Source organism: Poromitra crassiceps, assembly GCF_964638095.1.
Source record: "Poromitra crassiceps genome assembly, chromosome: 5".
In the NCBI taxonomy this organism is placed as follows: Eukaryota; Metazoa; Chordata; class Actinopteri; order Beryciformes; family Melamphaidae; genus Poromitra; species Poromitra crassiceps.
The window spans coordinates 31502214-31510612 of NC_139642.1; positions in this window are offsets into that span (position 1 = coordinate 31502214).

The window sequence follows — 8399 nt, forward strand, 5'->3', positions numbered from 1 at the left end:
AATAGTGATTACAGTAAGTGATTTGAATGTCATTATTCTTTGCCTGTGTCTGTGCCACATCTTGGGTCATGATGACGTCAGGCCTAGGTAGGTGTCAAAGGGACAGGGGACGGTGAATGAGGTCATAGGAAGGATAGTTCTCGCAGTAGCCAGCCGTAGATGATACCTACATCTGGTGCACTTACTCTTGAAAAGTGGTTAAGGACCGCCCCCTAAGACCAAAACAAAATGAGTGACAGACATATGAATTGACCAACCACAGACGGCGTGACACAACTTGTGGGGCGGCACATCAACGATGCACCAATGCACACAGAGAGCCGGACTTGTGTAACAGCCCAGCCAATCAGATTTTACCATAGGAATTCCTACGGCAAAACCCGTAAATGCTGACTGTGATTCAGACCCTCCATCACTGGAAGCGTGCTGATGTAAGACGTTTGGGTCTGACCACGTGAGACTATAGGTTACATCCAATAGTGATTACAGTAAGTGAATGTCATTAGTCTTTGCCTGCATGGGGCAGGATGACATCACACCTAGTAGGTGTCAAAGGTCAGGGGACGTGAATGGAGGTCATACACCAGATTGGCAATACGTCGTTCTGTAGGCGGCTGCTGGCGGCACATGTTCCCGCCCCCCTTTTAGGGGGAAAACACAAGCCGTTGGCTTCAATGTAAAAAAGCACTAACAAAAAAATATATAGAAAGATAACACAATCAATCTTGTTTATTATAGTCACATGTTTTTAGATGGGTCAAAGTAATATTTCCAGTGTATCTTGCCCATTCTATGGCCAGACGAGTTGTAATTTATATGGTAAATGGTAAATGGCCTGCATTTATATAGCGCTTTTATCCAAAGCGCTTTACAATCAGTAGGTAGTCTACATTCACCCATTCATACACCGATGGCGGCAGGCTGCCACGCAGGGTGCCTGCACACCATCGGGAGCAAGGAGGGTTAAGTGTCTTGCCCAAGAACACAACGACAGCAGCTGGGAGGGAGCGGGGATCGAACCGCCAACCCTTGCGTCATTGGCCGACCCGCTCTACCTCCTGAGCTAAAGCCTCCCTTGTATTGTCGTGTCATGGTGTTTTGGGGTCATTAATAAATGAGATTGATTCTCTCATTTTTCTATACATTTTTTTGGTAGTGCTATTTTACATTGAAGTCAACGGGGAGAGGCTTGTGTTTTCTCCCTAAAAGGGGGCGGGGCCTAATTGCCAATCTGATGTATTGGAAGGATAGTGGCTCATTGAAGGTCAGTATGAGGAAGTCAGTCAACACTGTGATGGGGACAGGACCAGGGGCGATGCAGGGGACAGGGACAGAGATGCTGACTAATCTTTGGTTGTATGGATCAGAGGTCAGGGACTGCTGAAGGGTGACCGTGGCAATCGTCACAAGGCAAAGGGCTTGTGTCACCATGTGCCATAAATACACAGTCACATCTAAAGGAAAATCAATGAATGTGTCAACATGTATCTGGGGGGATATTGAACTCACACACACACACACACACACACACACACACACACACGCACACGCACACGCACACACACACACACACACACACACACACACACACACACACACACACACAGACACAGACACACACACACACACACACACACACACCATTCATGGACCATGGATCCATCACGTTTCTTTTTTTGTGATGTAAATTTTAGATGCTGACTTTTTATCACATCTTACATGTTGAATGTGTATTGTATTGTATTTCTATTCATTTTACTGTGAGCTATGAATTTAAGACTAATTAAAAGTAATTGACTGTACATCCTTGTATTTATTGTATTAATTTGTGGTGTAGGGTTATATGGGTGGAGTGTGGGGGGGGGGGGGGGGGGGGGGGGGGGGGCATTGAGGATAAACCATCCACCAATACCCCCAGAACATCTCCCTCTTTTCCAGAGCCCATGTTGGCAGGTATTCTTCTAGTGAATTGGCCCAGTTTATTTTGATATAAAAAAGGCACAAGCAGCCATTAAGTCCAATCTGTGAAAGAGGCATGATGTAGGCAGTTCAATTTGTGTGCAAATTTAGGTCAACTTTGTGGGAGAAATTTGAAAAGACAATTGTTAGGGGATAGCAAGGCCACACGTCCACGGACAGGTGCACGCAGAGTATTTGGATGCACACGTTTGGGGTGAGACACCCGACCCTTGCGTTGGACGCACACGACTACACCTGCACAGGAGGTGACGCCCTGGGACTGAGGCACCAGGCAGCCTACTACCGTGCACCACCAGCAGCTCGGTTTACGGGCCAACGGGTGCTTTTCAACGCCAAGCGGAGCCCGGCATTGGAAAGGCCGGAACCCGGGGATAAGTAAGCTGCCAGGGGAAGGCGGCCTTCGGCTCCGGGCCTACTCGCGGGGCTGGCCGTGGAGCTCGTGCAGAGCTCTTCCTTCCCTAACCTCCACCCAAGGGCGTCAGGGTGCCTCAAACCCAACCAGGTGCATCTAAATACCGCGTGCTCCAACATCCGACGCCAAAGGTACGTGACAAGCATCAGAAATTGTCACCATGGGAGTGAGAACATGCTGGATTTGGACCACGTGACAAGTGCAGTACAATAAGAGCTAGCCCGACTCAGAGAGGAACAGTAATGATATACTGTGTAAATGAATATGAATGTTTATAATATGAATATAATGTCTCGGAGACAGTCGCTGTCTCCCTCCACCCTGAGTCTGTCCTGACAATGCATCATTTGTGCTTCTCTCAAACATATCAAAAGGAGCACTTTTTCAAAGATTCCCATTGATTTGAGCAGTGCTATTTGGACTGAGTGAGCACAGCAAGGTTACTGTATTGATGGTTACTTTTACAACAAGGACTGCCCTTGTAAAAACAATGGAGACATTCTGTATCGGCTTAGAAAATGAAATGTGACTTTCAGAGTTTGCTCAAGCAATTAGAGCAGAAAGTTTCACCCTAAACTAGATCAATCATCAATTCACAATTGATTCATGCATGTGTGTGTGTGTGTGTGTGTGTGTGTGTGTGTGTGTGTGTGTGTGTGTGTGTGTGTGTGTGTGTGTGTGTGTGTGTGTGTGTGTGTGTGTGTGTGTGTGTGTGTGTGTCTGTGTCTGTGTGTTTGTGCCTGTGTGTGTGTGTGTGTGTGTGTGTGTGTGTGTGTGTGTGTGTGTGTGTGTGTGTGTGTGTGTCTGTGTGTTTGTGCTTGTGTGTGTCTGTGTGTTTGTGTTCAATTCAATTCAATTCAATTCAAAACTTTATTCGGGACACAGCTCAGGGGGGTCCATAGTACAACAGACATCATACAGAATATATAAAATGTGTGTTTGTGTCTGTGTGTGTGCATGGGTAAAATTGTATCCTGTATTTTCCACTAGAAATGTCAATTCATACATTACACAGAAACACATGCATCCCATCACATACTATAGACCCAATTCTTGATCAATTGTGCGTGCGTGCGTGAGTGCGTGCGTGCGTGCGTGCGTGCGTGTGTGTGTGTGTGTGTGTGTGTGTGTATGTGTGTGTGTGTGTGTGTGTGTGTGTGTGTGCGTGCGTGAGAGAGAGACAGACAGACAGACAGAAGGAGAGAGCATATGCGTGCTGAGCTACTCCCATACTCAGGGACGCTGGAACTCTTTTTAAGTAGGGGGTGCTGCAAGGAAGGGACTCTTGGCAGAGCCTCCGTTTTTGGATGATTGGATGTTTTTTAGCCATATATAGAGGAATATCTGATTTCAAATTAACATTAGATTATGCTGTTATGATGTCATTATTCAGCATTTTCTCCTTTTGCTCCCCTTTTAGGTTGTTTTACACTACAACAGACAGCAACACAGGCAGAAACACTGAACTTATTATTATTATATTTTATTATCTTATTATTATAAACCAAACGTCAAAAATAACATCTCCACCCTCTTTGCTCATACTCTTCAACTGAACCCTATTATCGCAGTATAAAACATATAAAACACATTTTAATCATAATACATATATATATATATATATATATGATGAAATTGTTTGTTTGTTTGTTTGTTTGTTTGTTTATTTATTTACATTGCAATTCCAATACAAAACAGCAGAGGGTGCTGCAGCACCATAAGCACCCCCACTTTCCGTGCCCCTGCCCATACTACTTTATTTTATTATTATTTGTGTCACTGCAAGGCAAAGCAGAACAATCATTTCAAGGTTAGAAAATAAGGGATGTATTTTTGGAAGAAGGAACACGCCAGTGAATTTAATTAGCACAGAGTTAGTGCAGAATTGCATAGAGCAATCTTCCCTATTCCGCACCTAAAAGTCATTCTTCTCTCATATCTCTATTCTTCATATACATACATTTTCTCGCCAGTTCAAAATGAAGACGCATTATGCAGCCGTGCATTTTTCTTCTTCTTTTCTGGCATCTTCACTGACTCTTTATTGTGTTGGAAAGTGCTGTCACTGCAAGACAGGCATTTCCCTCTGTGATTCTCACTCTGCATGTCCCGGCTAATGCTGGAGGAGTTACAAATGACTTTCCAAACACACATCAAAGGCAATGTTTAGAAAGAGAGTGCGTGCGTGCGTGCGTGCTTGCGTGCGTGCGTGTGTGTATGTGTGTATGTGTGCGTGTGTGTGTGTGCGCGCGCGTGTGCGTGCGTGCGTCCGTGTGTGTGTATGTGTGCGTGCGTGCGCGTGCGCCTGTGGGGTGGGGGGGTGGAGTGGGGTGGTGTTGTGTGCTCAAAAAACTTGGTATCACTCATGCTAGTGGTCTTTTCTAAATGGTAGCCTATATTGTCAACATATCGCTCAATGTCCCTTCCCCTCCTTCCTCAGACCCCAGCCTCCCTCTTATCGTGCCTCGCCTGTTGATATCAACTCTTTTCCTCCTACCATTGATTTCAGACCAAAACGTCATGTTGTTTTGATCCAAACGGCAGCAACAAGGATCAACATCCTGTCAAAGGTCTCGGGTTTACAAGGACTGTGCCTTTCCTTTAGGACTTCCCCTTTAGGCCTATGTCCACCAGCTGCGGTACGGCTCCATGCAGCTCCCTGAACAGACCCACACCCATGTAATCTGACGGACGCATGCGGGATCCGACAAAAATAGAACAGGAAAGCATTTAACCTTTTTGCCAACTAGGGCGCTGAGATGATGTCACTAGGTTGACTGTACAGTAGAGTACAGTAGTGGAGTACAGGCTTGTTAAGTGTTGATTAAGGATTTTGAATTGTAACAGGCTCACAGCATGCTGTTGTCTTTCTCACTTAAGATGAAATGTTCATCTTTCTACCAAATCTAGGTCAATTTCAGACTTGAAAGGAGTGTCCTGTCTTTTCTGAGGTGAAATGAAAATGAACTAGTCGGTTATGTTGTTTCATGTCCTCTTTAATCAAGTTGTTTTAGTTGCCAGTGTTGAAGAACGGAATAACTATATTCTGGCTGATCGACTTGATGCTCATGCACTAAATGAAAAGAAAAAAGAAAAAGAAATGAGCTGAACTGCAAATTTGTTGGGACTGTGAACTTAGTTCAAAATTGTAAACTATGAACATGAACAAGTTCATACTGTGTGAGCTGAACTTTGAGCTAGCTCTTGTGAAGTGTGAACTTGCACAACCCTGTTAGTTGCCTATTATAGCCTACCCTTATCCAAGTTGTTTTAGTTTTCAAATTAACTTGGAGACGTGCAACATTTTCAAATTAAGACATTTTCAAATGTATGTTGGGATGCTCCTGTGGTTGGAGCACTTGTTATGTTGATATGCAACATTTACTTTGGTTCAGAAACGGTGAGATACAATGTATCCGTGCTTTACACAAACATAACATGCCATCACATGTCATGATAACATCTTATTCTAGTGACTGGCTTCTCCCTCCCTCCCTCCCTCCCTCCCTCCCTCCCTCTCTCTCATCCCTTCCTCTCTCTGCCTCCCTCCCTCTCCCCCACTCTCTCTCATCTCTTCCTCTCTCTGCCTCCCTCTATCCATCCCTTTCTCCTTCCCCGCCTGCTTCCAAATAACTGACCCTCAGCTGCTGTTGGTGAGCCTTGATCCTCATCTGGTGTCTAATTAATAGTTCCCTGCTGAGTGACCAGCTTTAACCGGGCCCACTGCACTGCCAGGTCAGTCCTGCTGGGAACACACACACACACACACACACACACACACACACACACACACACACACACACACACACACACACACACACACACACACACACACACACACACACACACACACACACACACACACACACACACACACACACACACACACACACACACACACAACTCAAACATCATTATCCACTGTCTGTACTAGAGCCCATGGCTGATTAACACCAGGAGATTAGTAGCATACAGTAGAGATTAAAAGACAAGAAGAAGACAGAAGGTTAGGACCAACCGGCTGGAAGACATGAATTTCATTAAGCAGAAGGTAATTGAGTGGACATGGGTGAGGAGGAGAAGGGTACGAGGATCCAGGCTTCAAAAAGAAGAGGTTCATTTGGGCCACAGAACATCTGCTGAGGGTTCCTCAGTCTGTCTCGCTCTCATTCTCTCGCTCACTCACTGTCTTGTCGGACCCGTCTGTTCGCCGCTGCAAGAAGACCACAGACTTATTACCTCCTGAAATGAAGAACTGCCGTTACAGTTAACTCGGATTCCAGCTGAGTTTCCACGCACACACTGTATTTTTTTTACAATATTTTTATTGGGGTTTTCCAATAACAAACATAGTCAGTAGTTACAGAGTACATCAATCTTGAGAGTCACATGGGCTACTCCACTTTACAAACTTATTTCAGTTGCCCTGCCCCCAACCCAGCCGTTGGCTTTATTGATACTTACCAACAGTTTGTTTCAGAAACTCCATGAAGCTCCCCCAGATGATCTCAAATACATCCAGCTTTCCTTTCGAAGTTAGCATATGGTCCACCATAAGCAACACATTCCTGTATAAGCAACACAATCCTATATAAACACACTATTGGATAAACACACCCCAGTATCTCCACTACAACCCCACATGTCATTAGTGTAGGAACCTCTTGGGTATTGGACTTAAGTTGACTTCATACACTCCACAGTACCCGGTTTATGTTCAGGGTGTGTATTGATAGCAACAAGAAAACAGGACCAGTGGCCTAGATAGCTCAGGGTGTCGACCAAATTTGGGCTGAGATAAATTACAACAATGTATTAAAATACAAAGCTAAAAAACACAATGTCCCAGTTTTAAAAGAGTTCTTGCGGTCGGGAGTCTATGGCCAAGTTGGTGAAAAGAAGATGGAAAAAAAGTGAGATGCCTGGTAAGTGGAGAGGTTATACGTAGCTCAAAGAGGGGTGAGCCACACCCCTCTGCCCATCCAACGTTGCCTCCCCTCAACTCTAACCGGTGATGCTATGAAGCTCCTCCACTCCGCCTCCTCTGTTTCGGGGGCTGACTGTCGGTCACGCCACACCGCCTGCTCATCTCCACTCGTCTCTCTCTGGAGAGCTGCGCTCGGCTGGGAACACGACACAGCACCAGTATCGTGCCAACACACCAGTCCAATCTTCCCCCACACCTGCCTGGCACCAAAGCCGCCCAAATATTAGATAACAGCTACTCGCGCTTTTCCTGGGTCATAGCCAGTGTTGGGAGGGTTACTTTTCAAATGTATTCCACGGGCAGAATACTGAATACATGCCCTAAAACATATTCTGAATACTTTGGATTACTTTTGGGATATTTCAAAATAGTCTTGCTGAGCCCATTTGTCTGGGTCACTCTGAATGTAGGCTAGTTAACGCTTCCTTAGTTAGGAATTACCTTCTTGCATGCTTCGCATGAATTTTAGAACTAATAAAACAAAAACAAGTAAAAGTATTTCAAGTTCCACCTCCAAGTTCTATTTTTAAAGAAAGTATTCAGAATATGACCAATTTAAACTGTAACTGTAACAGTTACTCATATATTTTGTATTTTAAATACTGTATTCTGAGTATTCAGTTACTCCCCAACCCTGGTGATAGCGTATGCTGTAGAGCCAGGCTGGAGGAGTAGTGCTGAGAGGACACTGGCTGCTGTGCTTCAGGCTCCTGGTGGGCTCGTCTGGTGGTGGCTTCCCGTGCTGGCTGTTCTTATGCCGTTTCTGCTTCTGTGGTCTGCTGCTGTTCTCTGGAGGGGGAGCGGCACCTCGGGATGGCTGGGAGGCCTCACCATGCCTGTGGTTCCTAGACGCCGTGGTGCTGAGGCGGGGCAACTGGTATACAGGCCTTTCCTATCTCCCTCTCCCCCCATGCTTCTGTCATAGTGCACCCGTAGGTGCACTGCGGGAGCGAGGGATATCCAGGCAACAACAAGTTATCCTCACCTGATACTCACCTGGCCCGCAGGCAGACAGACAGA